Source organism: Panthera tigris, chromosome C2 (assembly GCF_018350195.1).
Source record: "Panthera tigris isolate Pti1 chromosome C2, P.tigris_Pti1_mat1.1, whole genome shotgun sequence".
In the NCBI taxonomy this organism is placed as follows: Eukaryota; Metazoa; Chordata; class Mammalia; order Carnivora; family Felidae; genus Panthera; species Panthera tigris.
Window position 1 is genome coordinate 156,121,384 of NC_056668.1, and position 17,979 is coordinate 156,139,362.

At 42.9% G+C, this 17,979-nt stretch overlaps 1 protein-coding gene across 11 annotated transcripts in view; it reads left to right on the forward strand.

The window, feature by feature from the left end:
• SNRK (SNF related kinase) overlaps positions 1 to 17,979 on the forward strand; it is a 59,153-nt gene that overhangs the window by 22,549 nt on the left and 18,625 nt on the right. Inside the window, exon 2 of one of the 11 annotated variants that reach the window (XM_042956985.1) lies at positions 2,442 to 3,303. The exons of 8 other annotated variants lie outside the window; for them this stretch is intronic. The gene's annotated coding sequence lies outside the window, so the exon portion shown is untranslated. Of the gene's footprint in view, positions 1 to 2,441; positions 3,304 to 4,069; positions 4,094 to 17,979 lie in introns of those variants that run through there. 2 more of the 11 variants (XM_042956986.1, XM_042956987.1) reach the window with 2 other exon arrangements.

Genomic DNA, 17,979 nt, shown 5'->3' on the forward strand with positions numbered 1-17,979 from the left:
AATCTTTTGAGTTTTATAAATAAGCTACTCTAGAACTTAATATTTGTAATAAAGATTCTTGAGCACGACACGTTATAGGTAGTATAATCTATAGGTACCGTACGTAGGGGTTTTTTAGGCTAACTCAGCCGTTGATTTTTTTTTTAACGAGAGGCCTGAAAAATGTGATTAAAATGACAGATGTCCTTTAATGTCTTCCCTACTGCATTTTTAGCTCTGGTGCTTATTGTTCTCACTGTGTTATAAGATTCAGATAAAGTGAAGTATATATTGATGCCACTTTCTACTATAATTTGCTAGTGGTAAGATCTAAATTGGTGGTTCTCTACTCACCACTGGTAAATTTCACCTGGAGCAGACTTTTCAAAAACAAGCAAACCTTGCCAGGGCCCCGCCCTAGAGATTCTGGTTCAGATAGTCTTGGGTGAGGCCCTTATCCAGAAGCTTCTGTGAGATTCTGATGTGCATCCAGCCTTGTCTACCTCTGGTTTAAAATCGTAGGATCAAATGTTTTAGGTTATTAGTGGAAAAATAGACTCCCAACATTTTAATTCTCATATGCTTTAAGGAATAAGTGTTCAGGAAAAAACATGTTTAAATCTCTTCAGTTTCAAACATTTTTAACGAGAACATAAAATTCTTCTGATACTGATAATTGAGCTTAAACTTCTCTCGTTCGCCTCCCTCTGCCCCATTTCAATCACACCTTGTGCTTATTTGGGGCTAAGTAAGTGAAAACCAAATTTCAGGTCCTTTGGAAATCTTTTCTGATGTTGTTCCCGCGCCTGGAACCTCAGGCTGGACACGCGTGCCTTTCCCGTTGGGAGCCGGGAGACCGTCCTGCTTGTTCCCCTCCCGCTGCCCTTCCCAGAGCTTCTTGTCAGGTGTCCCCTGGCCTCGTGCAGGTCGGGAGGTTCCCTCGCCGCCTCGTTCGAAACCATGTTCTTCGTCCGGAAGATTTGTAGCACCTGGAACTTTTCTCCGGGCCCTGGCCGCCGACTGACGAGCCTCGGGTTTGGTCTCGTTTGGTTTTACGTGGGCCTCGGGCCCCTCTCACTCCTTCCCTGTCACGGCGTGTGTGCAAAGGCGGAGGCGTGCGGCGCTCGGCGGCGCAGGTGCCGCTGGGAGAGAGAGACGCCGGAGGTTACAGTCGGCCCGCTCCTCGCTCTCGAGCCCGACCTCGAGTCTTCGGGCTCTCGGCGTGAGGAGGTGGGGGCCGGGCCGACCCGGCGACTCCGTGCGTCTTCGGAAGGAGAGGGAGAAGGCCGGGATGTCGGAGGCCGCCTTCCCGTCGTTTGTTCCTGCCGCCGGTTTCCGGACGTTGACGGTTCCGGGAGGGAGGAGGCCCCGGGTCTTCGGGCGCCAAGAGCCGGCACTTGCAGCGGGGACCGGCTGGAAGGGGGCGCCGTGCCGGGGACGCGGCCGTTGCAGGCGGTCACCGCCCGTCGGGGAGAGCTGCTTCTCCGTTCCTTTTGAAGTTTCGGTGCGCAGCTCTGCTGCGCTCGGCATCCCGGAGGTCTTCCCGTTCCTTCCCCGTGGGAAGCGGAGTCCTCAGCGCGGCAGCGCGGTCCCCAAGGTCGGCCGCCCCGTGTCCTCCGTCACTCGCGACCCCCGCGCCTTCAGGGGCCCGCGCGGCCCCGCGATGCCGCCCCCTTGCTGCCGGTCACCTTGCGCTCGCAGTCCTGCCTCGGGCCCTTGGGCCTCCCGGCCCTTGACCCCGACGGCTCTGGCCCGCCTGCCACCCTCTCGGCCCCCAGGGGCGGGGCGCGCCCCGCTTCCCCCCTCGACTGGCTTCTCGGTCCGTCCGCTACCGGCGTGTGTGCGGTGAGGGCGAGGGCGGGACGGCGGCCGTGCGAGGAAGGAGGACGCGCTGGTGCCTGGCCCGGCGCCGGACCCGACGTCGGCCTTCGGTCCGGCGGGACTGTCGCCACGGCCCTCGCGGAAGGGTCACAGACGCCCGGTCTCCGTGGAGCCGGGCCGCCGTCCCGAAGGGCGGTCAGAGATCGCGGCCTCGTTGCTCCTCTTGAGGGGCTTTCTCCGCCTTTGGAAGCTTGGCCTCGGGGGAGTCGCTGGAATGTCGGCCGCGGGGGGAAAACCGGGAGCGAGGGCGGCCCGGGGCCTTGGCCCTTGTGTTTTCCGCACACGTGCTTCCAGGGGTGTTTAACTTGCGGAACGTGGGGACTAGGTTAACTTCTAAGGGAGGGGTTTTCCTTCGTGTGTGTTCTTAACGTTAGATAAAAACAAATGAAAGGATCTGCTTGGTAACGGGTTAGGTTCTTGGAACTTCAAAGAGCTTCTTAGACCACTTAAAACAGTTAACTGTCTCCATTCAGAAATACAGAAATTAAATCTATTCACTTCGGGTTGTAGCCTTAGGAAGCCCTTAGGGAGTCGAAACTATCAAATCTACTTGGGTATTTCTTTATCTTTTTTCTGGGGAGACGCGTAAACCTGCTGAAGAAGGACCCGTTCGCAGAACAAAAATTCAGCCGTTAACGCCCACTTGCAACACGGTAAACTCGGAATCGACGTAGTCACGATACGCGTCGCCACACACTGCGAACTCCTGAACGTTGAGCGACGTCACCGTGGTCTTCTTAAAAACTGCTGAAAACTGCGTTGACCGTAGGTGCTGTGCTCGACGGCGCTCTCGGGCTCGCTCCGGAGTGGCCTGGTGGCACTTGGTGGCGACGCGTCTCCGTTTCTGGGGAGACTGTCCCCGCGCATCGGGAAGTCGCCTGTGGGGTCCCGAAGTGGTCAGGACTCGCGGAGCAGCTGCTCAGGAATCGCTTTCGACGGTCACGGTCACACACACGGCCGTGTGGTTTTCTTCTTTCAAGGGCTGTGGCTCCCCTCGGCCGGCTCTTCACACGTCGCCGCCGGCTGGGGCGGAGGAAGATGGCGAGTGGGCCTCGAAGGGGGCACCGCGGGGCCAAGCCGAGCTAATTAGCCGAGGCGTTCTGTGGCTCCGGCCCTTCCTCACGACCGTCGTCCCAGTACATGGACTCGCTGTTTTTAAACGTCCTCTTCCCGTCGTCCTCGATTAACCCATCTTCTGTCTAACCCACTTGGTCTTCAGAAAAACGTTGATTTATCTCACCTCGTTTCTATTGGTTGGCCTGATGGTGATATTTTAAAAACTATATCCGCTGTAGTGTACAACAGCGCCTAACGATATTCTAAAAGTTTAATTTGCAATTATTTTAAACCCTGAAACCTAAGAAAAACTCTGTAGGACCTCAGCGTTTGGGCCATGTCCAGCAAGTAGGAGAAAAAGACTGTGGAGGGAGACGCTCTTGGTGGGTACGTCTAAATTCTGCCTGGGATGCAGCCAGGCACAGAGTAGTTGCACTGGTTTGTTGGATAAAAATAATGGGGGGTGGGGGGGTTGTTAGATGGCTAAAAACAGAGGATGGTGAGATGAAGGGGACACATGCCCTAATGGCCTTTTCCCATTGGAATTAGATGGGATGACGCCAAACCTCACTCATTTCAGATGGCTCGCTTGTGGCTCTTGCTCAATAGTAAGGTCCTTGAGAAAGAGAACTGTGTGTTTTATATCTTATCTGTGTTCCATTCCTGTCACCAGGTAAACATGACAGGCCCTAATGTTTGTTTAAATGAGTTAAATATTACAGAAAACGAACTAAAGAAATGAAAACTTACATTCTGCTGAATTTTTTTTTACAAAGTGTAATCATGCCCCCTCCCCCATGGCCCGGCCCGATATCCTTGCTCATACTGGAACTCTTTTTCCCTGACTTGTGCCTATATATTAACATGTCCTGGACTCACCTCCTCTCTGCACATTGAGGCAGGCCTGCGGTTTGAAGCATGTTATACAGACCGCTATGAAGCTTATTTTAGATCTGATCTTGCAGGCTTGTGGGGCTGAGTAAAAAATGGGCCCACAACTTTGAAGCAGTTTTGAAGTAAGCTTTGGAACATAAAATAGAGGTGTGGAATTGTGTCCTTATTTTTGTGCCTTTGGCTACTTGACTCTGACTTGTTTTATACATTAATCTCTCATTTTCCTTCTAGTGTTTTAAATTTCCTAGCTATGACTTGGGAAGATGGTAATGGAAAGCTGGAGGTAAGCTTACAGACAGGGCTTCTCCCAAAAGGAACATCAGATCTTTGGGGATATGGTGTCCTTTGTGTTTTTTAAAGCCCAAGACTTAATCTGTAGGTATTTGGTGTGTTTGGTATTTTTTTTTTTAAACCCATTTTGTGTCATGAACAGTTTGTATGTATCAACTCTTCGTTGACTTTAGGTCCTTGCTACAGTTTAAAGAGACTTAACGTGGATCAGGAGCTCCAGTAGATGGCAGGAAAGCCCCTCAGATGGTGTGATCCCCCAGTTCCAAAGTGTGAGTCTCAGTTTTGTGCTCAGTAGTAATTAGTTTCCAGAGGACTGAAACCGGCTTAACAAATTCTCAGGAGACTAATGTGTATAAAAACCAGTTGATTGTTACATGAGACTTTGAATGTCAGTCTACTGCAAGCTTATGTTCTTGCATCAGACTAGCTGTATTTTCCTAAATTTACCTATTTTTCAGGTTTCTAAAAAGTTGGTAGACATAAGCTCTTCTTTTAGGTATAGTATAAGTTGATTTGGTTTAACCTTTTTTAGGAACGCATGTGATCTGTTGATATTCCTGAGGTCACGTGATTCTTGTTTGGATTTCTGCCTCAGCTCTTAGAAAGAGCTCTTCTTGATTTTGGAATTTCAGTTCATTTATTTCTGTTGCTTCCAAGGCCTTGAAAACCTGATTTCTGCAAGTTATCATTTTGTTTCTAGTGGTTACAGCAGGACCTTCAGTCTGCTCAACACATTGCAGTCTACCTAGAAGTAGAAGATTCCCAATAGTTTTAGATTAGTCCTAATTTTGTTCTACTTCTCAGTTTGTGGGTGGGCTATGTTGCTCTGAAGTTGTCAGTAAACAGCTTGATAAAATTTTTTTGGATTTACTATCCAGCTTCAGTATCAAGATGAATTCATTAATCAGCAGAGGTAAGAAGAGTTAGCGAAGTTGTGTTCCGTTTCTACTTTTGACTCTTCTAGCTGCTGTCAGGGGATTAGAAGGAACAGTCTTTTAATCATTAAGGAAGGCTTCTAAGACTTCATTCTTGTGTTACTTCATGTAAGAGAATTGAACTTCAGAGTCCTTAGCTATCAGCGTCTCTTACCAATTAGAGAACTATTGATCACTTTCTTTAGATCATTTCTTGACTTGTCCCATAGCAGAGCACCATGAAGCAAGCAAATAAAGTCTCCTAGGATGCTGAAATGGACTCTCCTAAGCCCATGTAAAACTCCATGTATTTTGTTTGTAGTTTTCATCAGGGTCTCACTCAGATCCTTATTTGGTTAATTTTACATAAAATTCTAGCAAGTTCAGCAAATTCACATTTTCAGCCTTCAACTTACAGATAGGTAATATTAGAGGCTTCTTAGAGACTGGCACACTGATAGCAAAGAAGAGAAAGAATCATGAAATCATAACCAAAAACTCTTAAAAAACATGATATCCCTGAACAACCAATGGATCAAAGAAGAAATTAAAGGGGAAGTGAAAGTTTCTGAAGACAAATGAAAATGGAAACACAATATACTAGAACTTGTGGGTATGCAAAACTAGAACTTGGGATGCAACAAAGTTCTGAGTGGGAAGTTTGTAGCAATAAATGCCTACATTAAGAAGCAGGAAAGATCCCATATAGAAAGAAGGAAAATAATAAAGAGCAGAAATAAATGAAATAGAGAACAGAAAAAAACAATAGAAAAGATTAACCAAACTAAAAGTCAGTTCTTTGAAAAGATAAACAAAATTGGCAAGCCCTTAGCTAATTTTATCAAGGAAAAGAGAGAGACCCAAATCAACAAAATCGTAAATGAAAAAGGAGCTATTACAACAGATACCACAGAAATACAGAGGGTCAAAAAGGCTGCTATGAATAACTATATGCTGACAAACTGGATAACCTAGAAGAAATGGGAAAATTCTACATATAACCTACTAAGACATGAATCAAGAAGAAATAGAAAATTTGAATAGACCAATTACTAGTAAGGAGATAAACTCAGTAATCAGAAATCCAATTGGTTAATTTTACCAAACACTTAAAGAATTAATACCAATCCTTTTCAAACGCTTTGGAAAAATCAAGGAGGAGGGAACATTCCCAAACTCATTTCATGAGGCCAGCATTTTCCTGATACTGAAGGCAGAAGAGGACACTGTAGAAGAGGAAACTACAGGCCAATATCCCTGATGAATACAGATGCAAAAATTCTCAATGAAATACTAGCAAACTGGATTCAGTAGCACATTAAAGTGATTCACCATGATGATCAAGTGTGATTTATCCCTGGGATGCAAGGATGGTTCAACATTTGCAAATCAATTATTGTTACTAGAATTGAAAGAAGAGAATCATGATCATCTCAATAGATGCAGAAAAAAGCATTTGACAAAATTCAACATCCATTTGTGGTAAGAACTTACAGTGGGTGTAGAGGCAGTGTACCGCAACATAATAAAGGCCATATATGACCAGCCCACCACCACCATCATACTTAGTGGTAAAAGGTTGAGAGCTTTTCGTTTAAGATCAAGAACAAGACACAGTCTCCTATTTAACACAGTATTGGAAGTCCTACCTAGAGCAGTCAGGCAATAAAAACAAATAAAAGACATCAGCATTGGAAATGAAGTAAAACTGTCTCTAGTTGCTGATGACATGATTTTATATAGATAAAATCCTAAAGACTCCCCAAAAAACTCTTAGAACTTAATCAGAAAATTCAGTAAAATTGTAGGATGCAAAATTAATGTACAAAAATCAGTAGCATTTCTATCCATTAACAATTTTTCTGAAAATGAAATAAATTGATCCCATTTACAATAGCATCAAAAACAATAAAACACTTAGGAACATATTAAACCAAGGAGGTGAAAGATCTCTATTTTGAAAACTATAAGACATGATGAAAGAAATCAAAGATACAAAAATAAATGGGTAGTAGCCCTTGTCTATGGATTGGAAGAATTTTGTTAAAATGTTAATACTACCAAAAGCCCATTCCTATTAAGATTCCAGTGGCATTTTTTTTTGCAGAAATAGAAGAACATTCCTAAGATTTATATGGAACCACAGTAGACCCAAGATAGCCAAAGACATCCTGAGAAAGAAGAACAAAGCAGGAGGCATCATACTTTCTGATTTCAAGCTATGCTATAAAGCTGTAGTCATGAAGACAGTGGTACAGGCATAAAAACAGACAAATGGAGTAATGGAACAGAATCAAGAGTCCAGAAATAAGCATATATAGTCAACTAATGTTTGACAAGGGAGCCTGGAATCTTCACTGGAGAAAAGACCGTCTCTTCAATAAATTGAAGAAAATTGGATATTCACATGTAGAAGAATGAAACTTGACCCCTGTCTTAACACCACTCGCAAAAATTGACTTGAAAGGGATTAAAGACTTAAATGTACGACCTGAAGCCATGAAACTCCTAGAAGAAGACAGGAAAAACCTCCTTGATGTGATTTCTTCATATAGGACACCTAAAAGCACAAGCAATAAAATAAAAAATACATCAAACACAGAAGCTTCTGCACAGGGAAAGAAGCCACCAACAAAGTGAAAAGACAACCTGTGGAATGGGAAAAAATATCTGCAAACCATGTATCCGATAAGCGATTAATATCAAAAATATATAAAAAAACTCCAGCCCAATGACAATAAAACCAAATAATCCAGTTAAAAATGGATAAAGATCCTAAATAGACATTTTTCTAAAGAAGATATATAAATGGCCAACAGGTACATGAAAAGATGTTCAATATCACTAGTCATCAGAGAAATGCAAATTAAAACTGCAACGAGATACCCCCTTGTGCCTGCTAGAAAGGCCATCATCAGAAAGAAGAGATAACAAATGCCGTTGTGGATGTGGAGAAAAGGGAAACCTTCTGCACTGTTGGTTGGAATATAAATTGGTACAACCATATGGAAAACTGGAGTTTGCTTAGAAAACTAAAAATAGTACTATATGATTCAACAATTCCACCTCTGGGAATATATCCAAAGGAAATGAAAATACTAACTCAAAAAGATCTCTGCACCCCCATGTTCAGAGCAACATTGTTGACAATAGCCAAGACATTAAAACAACCCTAAGTGTCCATCGGTGGATAAATGGGTAAGGGAGTTGTGGTATATATACGTATACACACATACCATGGGATATTATTCAGCTATAAAAAATTAGGAAATCCTACCATTTGTGACAATACGGACTTGCAGATATTGTGCTAAGTGAGATAAGACAGATAAATACTGTATGATCTCACTTATATATGTGAAAATCTAAAACCAAACCAAAACAAACCCCACACTCAGGGAAAGAGATCAGAGTGTGGTTACCAGAGGCAAGGGATGGGGATTAGAAAAAGGTGTTCGAAAAGTATAAACTTCCAGTTATAAGATTAAATAAGTACCGGGGATGCAATGAACAGCACGATGACTATAGTCCACACTGTCGTGTGGTATATAGGAGAGTTAAGAGAATAGATCCTAAGAAATCTCATCACAAGGAGAAATTATTTTTTCTTTTTATTGTCTCTGAGATAATGGATGTTAACTAAATCATTTCCCAACATGCGTAAACCAGACTGTCGTTCTACACGTTAAAGTTCTGCAGGTGTATATCAGTTATTTCTCATAACTGGGAAGAGAACAAACCAAACATGATAGTCCCTCTGTTTACTGCACGGAGCCCAAGCCTTTAGCAGTGCTTGTGGGCTCTTGGAGGTAGGGTGAGGTACATACTTGGAAGCAACTCTCACACGGGTATCCTCGGTGGAAGGTAAGATGGAGCCATCAATTATAAGCCAGATGGTCATCATTTTCTCTGCAAATGAATCAAGAGAGATGAATTGTGGCAAGGGACACAAAGGGCAATAGTGTCATCTGTCCTGGACATTCTCCCTTTGTTGCCAACCTCTAAGGTCTCATTATGATTACATCCCAGCACCTGGCACAGTGCCTGGCAAATAGTGGTGCCACACATCTGTTGAGTACTTGTACCAGTGTCTGCTTTGTGACCCTTTAGTATAAGGACCGATTCTCCCGAGGACACCGCTATACCTCAGCATGGTTCTTTAGCTGGTGATTTTAAGTGATGTAGGCAAACAGGCTCTAATAGTTTTAACTTCCTCAATTATCAGAAGGCATCAGAGGAGGAATTATTTAATAAATTGTATTGGAAATAGTTAAACATTTAAGGAAGAAGGAATGACAGATTCCTATCTGTGTTATGTGTCAAAATAAATTCCAGGTGAATTAAGGATCTGTATAACACGAATTACACGCCCCCCCCCCCAAGGCAAACATTTATAAGATCTTGGCCTTTCTAAACAGGAATCATAAGGAAAAGGTAATAGATTTGATTCCAGTTTATGGATATGGTTTGATTCCAGTTTATGGTATGGTTGTACATGTATTTTTTTAGAAATTATAATTAGGAAACAAACCAAGGAAATAATTTGTAACATAGATGATTACTATTCTTACTATTGAAAGAGCTCTTACAAATCAACGAGGAACTCTACTAAAGACAAATGAAAAGAGAGTTCATTAAAAGGTCATGTGAATAACCAATAAAGATGGAAAAGTTTAACCTTAAAAGTAACTGGAGTATTCAGGACTTAGTATAAAGCTACAATAATTAAGACTATATAGTGTTAAGAAAAGGGCATACATATAAATCAGTGGAATAGAATGTAGTCCATAAATAAACCCACGCATATGATCAACTGATTTTTCAGCAGAAGTGCTAAAGCAATTTAGTGGAGAAAGCCTAAGTAGTCTTCAACAATGGACTGGAACAATTGGATATCCATATGCAAAAAATTAATCTTGATCCATTCCTTATACACTTACAAAAACTCAAGTGTGCATCGTAGACTTAAATGTGAAACATAGAATGTAAAAGTTCTAGAAGAAAACAGAAGATCTTTGTAGCTTTTTACTTAGGCAAAGCTATTTTAGATAGAGCATCAAAAGCACAATCTATAAAAGAAAAACTTGATAAATTGGATTTTACCAAAATGAACTCCTGCTTTTTTAAAAAATGTTTATTTATTTTGAGAGAGAGACAGCAGGGGAGGGTCAGAGAGAGAGGGAGAGAGAGAATCCCAAGCAAGCTCCACATCGTCAGTGCAGAGCCCGATGTGGAGCTCAATCCCATGAACTGTAAGATCATGACCTGAGCTGAAATCAAGAGTTGGACACTTAGCCGACTGAGCCACCGAGGTGCCCCTCAACTCCTGCTTCTTGAAAGATCTTATTAAGACACCAATTGGGACAAAATATTTGGAAGTCACATATTTGATAGAGAATACATAAAGAATTCTCAGAGCTCAGAAGGTATTTGCAAATGATAAATCCAAAATATATAAAGAACTTCTATAACTCAACACCAGAAACACAAACAGTCCAATTAAAAAATGGGCAGAGGACCTGAACAGACATTTTTCCAGAGAGAACCAACAGATGGCCAACAGACCTGTGAAAAGATGCTCAGCCTTACTAATCATCTGGGAAATGCACATCAAAACTGCAATGGGAGATCACCTCATACTGATCAGAATGGCTAGTGTCAAAAAGACAAGAAATAACCAGTGTTGGGCAAGCATGGGGAGAAAAGGGAACCCCTGTGCACTGTTGGTGGGAAAGTAAATTGGTGGAACCCACTGTGGAAAACAGTGTGGTGGTTCCTCAAAAAAAAAAATTAAAAATAGAAATGCCGTACAGTTAGTAATTCTGCTACTGGGTATTTGACCAAAGAATAAAAAAACAGTAGTTTGAAAAGGTTTATGTACTCTTATGTTCATTGCAGTATGATTTACAATAGCTAGGATATGGAAGCAACCTAAGTGTCCATCGATAGATGAATAGATAAAGAAGACGTAGTTTGTATACACACAACACACAATGGAGTACTAAGCCATTAAAAACAGAGGAGATCTTGCCATTTGCAGCAACATGGATGGACGTAGAGGGTATTATACTAAGTGAATTAAGTCAGAGAAAGTCAAATACCATATGGTTTCCCTTACATATGGAATCTGAAAACCAAAACAAATGAACAAAAAAATCAGCCTCTTAAATACAGAAAACAAGCGGCCAGATAAACAGATAAAAGGAATTAAGAGGTATACATTTAAACAAGTAAGTCACGGAAATGGAAAGTACAAATGGTATTGTAATAATGTTGTATGGTGACTACCCTGCTCACGATGAGCACTGAGTAATGCATAGAATCGTCAGATCACTATGTTGGACACTATGTTGGAAGCTAATATAACTATGAACGTCAACTATACTCAAGTAATTTTTTGAGAAAGCTTTTGAAGCTGTTTTCAGGAAATGTAAATACGGTCAATATGACCATTTTAAAATAAAGCTTTTTTCTGTATTACTAGAGGTTATATATAAAATAAAAACTCTCAAAACTCAGTAAATTAAAAGGCAACTCAATGTTAAATGAACGAAAGATGCAAACAAACAGTTCACCAGAGAAGGCATAATAGAATAGTAAGCTCGTGTAGATGCCCCACATCATTAGTCATCAGGGAAAATGCAAACTAAAAGTACATCTGTTAGGATGGGTGGGATTTTTTAAACTGCCAGTACCAAGGGCTTACAAGGGTGTGAATGGAACAACCGGAATTCTCATACTTTGAGGATGGGAATGTAAAAATCCTAGCGCCACCGTGAAAAGTCATCAGGCAGTTCCCTTAAAGCTCATGTACACTTAACTATATGGCTTAGGAAGCCCACCCTTGCCTAGGTATTTGCCCAAGAGAAATGAAAACTTAAGTCTGCACAAACATCTGTACACAGATGGTTTTATTGATTTTATTCATAGTTGCCCCAGACTGAAATAAGCTTTGAAACATCTGTGCAGTGGAAGATCATTGGAACAATAAAAAGTGATGACCTATTGACATGTGCGGCACCATGGATGAATCTCAAATGTATTGGTTAAAAAAGCCAGACTACATCCTGTAGGATTCCATTTATGGGCAAGACTTCCAGGGGCAGAAAACGGAGTTGTGGTTGCCAGGGGCTGGGCCAGGAACAGGGGAGGAATGTAAAGGTACAGGGAACCTTCTGGAGTGATAGAGCTGCTCCATATCTAGATTGTGGCAGTGACCTCATGACTGCATTTGTTAGAACTAGCAGAAATGCACACTAACAACGGTCACTTCCAGTGTATGTAAATTATACCTTGAAGAAATGGGGGAAAAATAATCAGGACAGTACAAATAAAACCAAATCTATCATATTTTTGCCTAATAGGCTAATATTAAAGATTGTGGTGTTGATGAGTGTGTGGGAGTCTCCTACAGGCTTGCTAATAGAATCTTCTGTCATTAAACATGTATTACTCTCATAATCTGAAAAAAGTAAATGTTAACTTAAAAACTGGGAAATGTGCGGTTATATTTGAGAGAACTTTCTAGCTAAAGTTTTAATATGGAGGAATGATCTGAAAGTCATATCCTATGTGGAACCAATCAGGTTGTATGTTGATTGTAATTCCTAGAAAGGTATAACACGCTGATTTCTTTTTTGTTTGTGTTTTGTAATGTAGGAAAAGAAGTTGTATACACTTCTCAACCACATGCCTGTTTAGGTGTTAGGTATGGAGAACTAGCCAAAATCAAACCTTTGAAGAACCAATATTTTGAATTTTGAATCTTATTATAGCAAATACAGTATTTTAAAGTTTTTTTTTTTTCTCTTTATCCTCAAATGAGAATTAAAAAAGTCTTTTGACAAGCTTAAACCTTTTTGGGGACTCTAGGGCAATGCTGTGTTGTGTCAAAGGGCAAACTTCACTTGACTTTTATCCCCCACACCCAGAAAACTGTATGTATTGCTTTAAACATCATGCCTTTTGAAAGAAAACCCACGGGAGTTGGCATATGCAGATGATTTTTATTAACTGGTATTTTCATGGCTTGTATATTTGTCTTACGTTAGCATACTTCAACCTTATACAGAAAGCTCTGCTTTAGAATAAATTTAAGAGAACATCATAGCACTCCACCAGGTATTAAACTGAAGCATCGAGCAGACTTCACATGTATAAAATGCTACTCGTATAGTTCTTCAATCGGCGTGGTTTATGTTGTTTGTCTAGACAAATCGAATCGGAGGCTTTTAGACCTGATACTAAATCTCAGCATTCCTCCTTTCTGGACCAGCGTTCTGCTTGTGAGGTTTGCGTCCGTCATACTCTTGCGGGAGTTGAAGTGTGAAGTCTCTTCTGAAAACTGAACTTCCGGTTGCCGTGTGTCCGTGGCAGTAGCCCCCTCTTTGAAGAGCATCCGTGTTGAAATTCCTAGGAGAGGAATGTGCTCGTGTGAATGGGGCCATGCCGATGGCCCTTGTTTCCACGTTGGAAAAGTGTTTCTAAAATAGGAACATTAGACTTGGGGCCGGTGTTATAGTAACATGGGACCAAAACTAGAGATTTTGATTTTTCCCAAAAGCTTGCAAAAGGAAGCGTCTTGTTTTCACAAGGTGTTTTTTAAAAGGTGTAGTTTTGGAAAGCTGTGGATTTGTAAAGGACTCTTGCCTCACCTGGATGTTGAGCAGTGCCTTGAGGGGCTGTTCGGCTAGGCGGAGGTTCAGAAGCAGACTCCGGGATTGTCCCCGAGGTGGCCGCGCTGCGGCGGTTGTGGCTCCGGCGTCCCCTTCCCCTTGGGAACCCGCGGGTGTGTCTGAAGCGCAGAGACGGGCCGGAGGGTGAGTGGCCGGCAGCACTGACCGGACTCCCCTTGCTGCACAAGACCCCGAGTTGAATACTTGAAGTACTTTTGGTCCTTGGCAGACGTTATTTGTGCTAAAAATTAAAGCTAAGATAATTGTAACTGTTCATGCTGTGGAGAGATGGGTCTGTGGATTTATCAAGGGAATCTTACGGAATCTAGTGTCCCCAGACGTACAGGTTGAGAATCACTGTCTCAGTGAGCAGGCTTTTTTTTTTTTTTTTTTTAATTACCGCATTACCTTGACATTCTTCTAAAGACGCTTCTGCTTCTCCCATTGAAGTATGTACACTTCGTAATGTTCTGTTAAGCACAGCTGATTTTTAATTACTTTTTTATAAGCAATAAATGAATATAAATGAATGTTCTTGTAAGAGAATTCAAATAGTACAGAAGTATATTGAATAAAAAGTATAAAATTCCTTTTGCTTTTCCCTACCAGTCTCACTCCTTCACTTCGAGGCAACGATTTTTATCCATCCTTCCACGTTCTGCGGGGATCCGTGTGGCACTTTTTGCCTGGACACCCTCACGGAAATCGCCAGCTGAGCGGTGGTGTCCACCTTTTGTAGGAGAGAAAACTCAGAGGCACAGAAGGCAGGTATAACTTGGCCAAGAATACAGAGCTAATTAAATGGCCAAGGTAGGGTTTGAACCCAGGTCTCTCGGATGCTTTAGCCCAGGCATGCTTTTTCATTAGGCCGCACTAGAGGAAATCACTCTCTTTCGCTCTCCATCTCCCGAGGTTGCTAAAATCAGATTTGTGAGGTGATTTGTGAAAGAATGCGGAGTTGGAAGGGTGTCTGCTGCTTGTCGGGTTTGCACTTGCGCGAACGTGTGCCGTCCCACACGTTTGATAACCTTCGGACTTCTTGAACTTTTTCCTATTTTCTTTCGACTTGAAAAGACAGGTTTGCGCCAGGCTTGTTAAACCCCTCACCAAAAGAAACTGCAGCTTGTTTTCACTGATACCCCTCTGTCCCCACTCCAGATACTCCCTCTCCTTTCCCTCCTAGCTTTTATTTGAAAGCCGTCCGTAACTGCCCACTGCCCGCGTACCGAGGACCTCCGCGGCGGCTGCCTTCTGGGGCGTCCTGTCCAAACGGTCTTTGCAGAAGCGTTTGCCGTCTCTTTAGCTTCAGGTCGATTTCGTTCGGCAAACCTCTGAGGATGCAGGGGACATGTGCTGCTCTGGAGCTCCGGGTAATGGAGGAAAACGTCTGCGATTACAGCTCACCGCGGCGATGCCCTGGTTGCCAGCTGGGAGGGCGGTTTGGGGGGATCTCGGGGAGCTGGAGGTCAGCGGTAGGAGCCCTGGAGGACTGTGGGCCCATGCCGGAACTGGCACGATCTTCCTGATGCGGAAGTGAGGGGACGCCTGTGGTACAGGGTCCAGGATGCCTCCGAAGTTTTGATTGGTAGGTGGAGGTGCCACAGACCACACTAGAACCCAAATGAGACAAATACGCTTGGGTACAAAGTGACGAGCTTGGTTTGGACAGCATTGAGTTTTGAAGTCCCCAGGTGGATTCAGGTGTGGGAAAGAACTGTTTTGAAGTAGGTATGAGTGATGGCATTCATTCTTTCTTTTTTTTTTTCTTTTTTTTTAATGTTTGTTTATTTTTGGAAGACAGAGAGAGAGAGAGAGAGAGAGAGCGCGCGCGCGTGTGTGGGGGAGGGGCAGAGAGAGGGGGAGACACAGAATCGGAAGCAGGCTCCAGGCTCTGAGCTGTCGGCACAAGGCCCGCCGCGGGGCTCGAACTCATGAGCCGTGAGATCACGACCTGAGCCGAAGTTGGATGCCAAACCGACTGAGCCACCCAGGCACCCCACTGATTTTCTTTTTTTTAAGTTTATGTATTTATTTTGAGAAAGAGCACATGAGCCAGGGAGGGACAGAGAGAGGGAAAAAGAATCCCAAGCAGGCTCCACACTAACAGTGAGTATTGCCCTGACGCAGAGCTCGAACTCACGAACCATGAAGTCATGAGGTCATGACCTGTGCCGAGATCAAGAGTCAGACGCTTAATCGACTGAGCCACCCGGGCGCCCCTATTCTAACTTTCTTTTTAAGAGAAGAAATGATTGCTGGTTAAATAATAGAAAGTTGCTTCTAACTGGAGTGTTGGTAAAACCGGAAATAAGGTAGATACCCTAAAACATGGACTTGTCCAAATTCTTCATTCCTTGTCTACCCCACTCTTACCACTTGGAGAGTGGTCTCTAGTCAGGCCCCTCAGAACCAACCACTGATCTTGTTGGGAACAAGAATCTTCAGCATCCGGAGCTCTAGGTGGTTTTGAATGCAGATGTAGATCCTGTCGTGTAGGTAGGAATTCACACCAGAAGACCCCGGTACCAGAAACAAAGGTCGTGAGACCGACACGCTTCTGTAACAGTGCTGCTCTTCTAAGAAAGCATTGCTTTCTACATTCGTTTTGGGTCATACGTCGGTTGCTGCTAACCACAGTTGGAACTGAAACGTGTTTGCTTAAATCCTGCCGGTTTTAAGGGGTGTCGTGAAAGGTGCCGTACTTCATCTGTAGTGGTTTTAGAACATTCTGTTGCTGCTTTCGTGACCGATGGCTACACTGATAAAAGAAAGTGAGAAGAAAAAAACAGAGGTTTCTGCCTAGAACTTTTCTCCTGGTCTTCCCATTTTTATTACTTTCTAATCCCTGCTCTTTTTTTTTTTTTTTTTTTTTTTTTTTTTTTTTTTTTGGGTCCCTAGATAATTCACTTCAGAAGTGACTTTTTAGAAGACCTCTCGGCAGTCATGACACCCTCCAGCCACCCCCCGCCCACCCTTTGACAGTAGTGTTTCCTCAAATTGTTAGTATGTTCTTTTAGACTGTTTTGTTTTCATTTTGATCTTTTGTTAGCCTTCCTAAAATGATCTTTGTAGTTTAAACTCCACCTCCAACCCTAGAAATGGCATAATTAAACTGTGTTATGACAGTTGACCTACCTAGCAGCTAAAGGAGACTTCACTGCTCATTTTTGGCAGCTCGAGGGAGACCAGTGACTCCCAGCCTTTATATTAACAAGGACTTCATTATCTTTCCACCCCTTCCCACAGTTCCATAAGTTGGAAGTGTGTGTGTGTGTTTTTTTTTTAACCAGAAGAACTATATGTATTAAGTAATATTTTCTTTTTCCATTTTTTTTAACCAAGGGTTTATACCTGGGTCTGAAGTCAAAACATTAAGTTTGATTTTTCAGATGGTTGATATTTGTTAACCTGTGTACAATAGACAATTCCGTTAACATTTTAAAAAAATAAAAAATAATAGAAAATCCCCATTCCATGCTCTTTCTCTCACCTGTCTCCCTCCATCCATCCCCCATAAAGACTTGGCGAATCTCAAGCTGAGTCTATGATCTATACCTCGGGAGTGTGTAGTTTCATAAGCAAGTGTTTTTTAATGGAAAAAGATATTTTAAAATACAAAAATGACTTTTTAGGGGTGCCTGTGTGGCTCAGTCAGTTAAGTGTCTGACTCTTGGTTTTGGCTCAGGTCATGATCCCACAGTTCATGAGCTCGAGCCCTGCATCAGGCTCTGTGCTGACCGCGTTGGAGCTGGCTTGGGATTCTCTCTCTTTCCTCTGCTCCTCCTCTGCTTACGCATGAGCACATACTCTCTCTCTCAAATAAATAAACTTAAATTTAAAAATCTTAAAAAAGGAATTTTTGTTAAGATGTGTGCCAACTCCCTCCCCCATTTGAGGGGAGAGTAATAGATAATCTTTCTTGTTGCCATTCTTAGCCCTGTGATACCACCTGGCTTGTCCTGGGGATCCAAGATTATGACTTACCACCTTTTTTAGCTGTATTACCAAGAGGCCTTTCCTGTTCCTCTCCCCTCATCTCCACTGGTGTTTCTTGTTGGCTTTGTGCCTTCTGAGCTATCTGTTGTCTGTTTCTCACAGTGAATTGGGAGTCCTGTAAGGGCACGGGTGTCCCCCATTCATCTCTGTGTCCCCTGTGCTCAGGAGCAGTGCCCGCCCAACACAGACGGATGGGGGCGAGGCATGGCAGCCTCCTTAGAATGTGTGCTGGGCTCTGTCCGGAATACTCGGCACGCATCCGAGTTTTCTGTTTAATACCCACAGCAACGTTA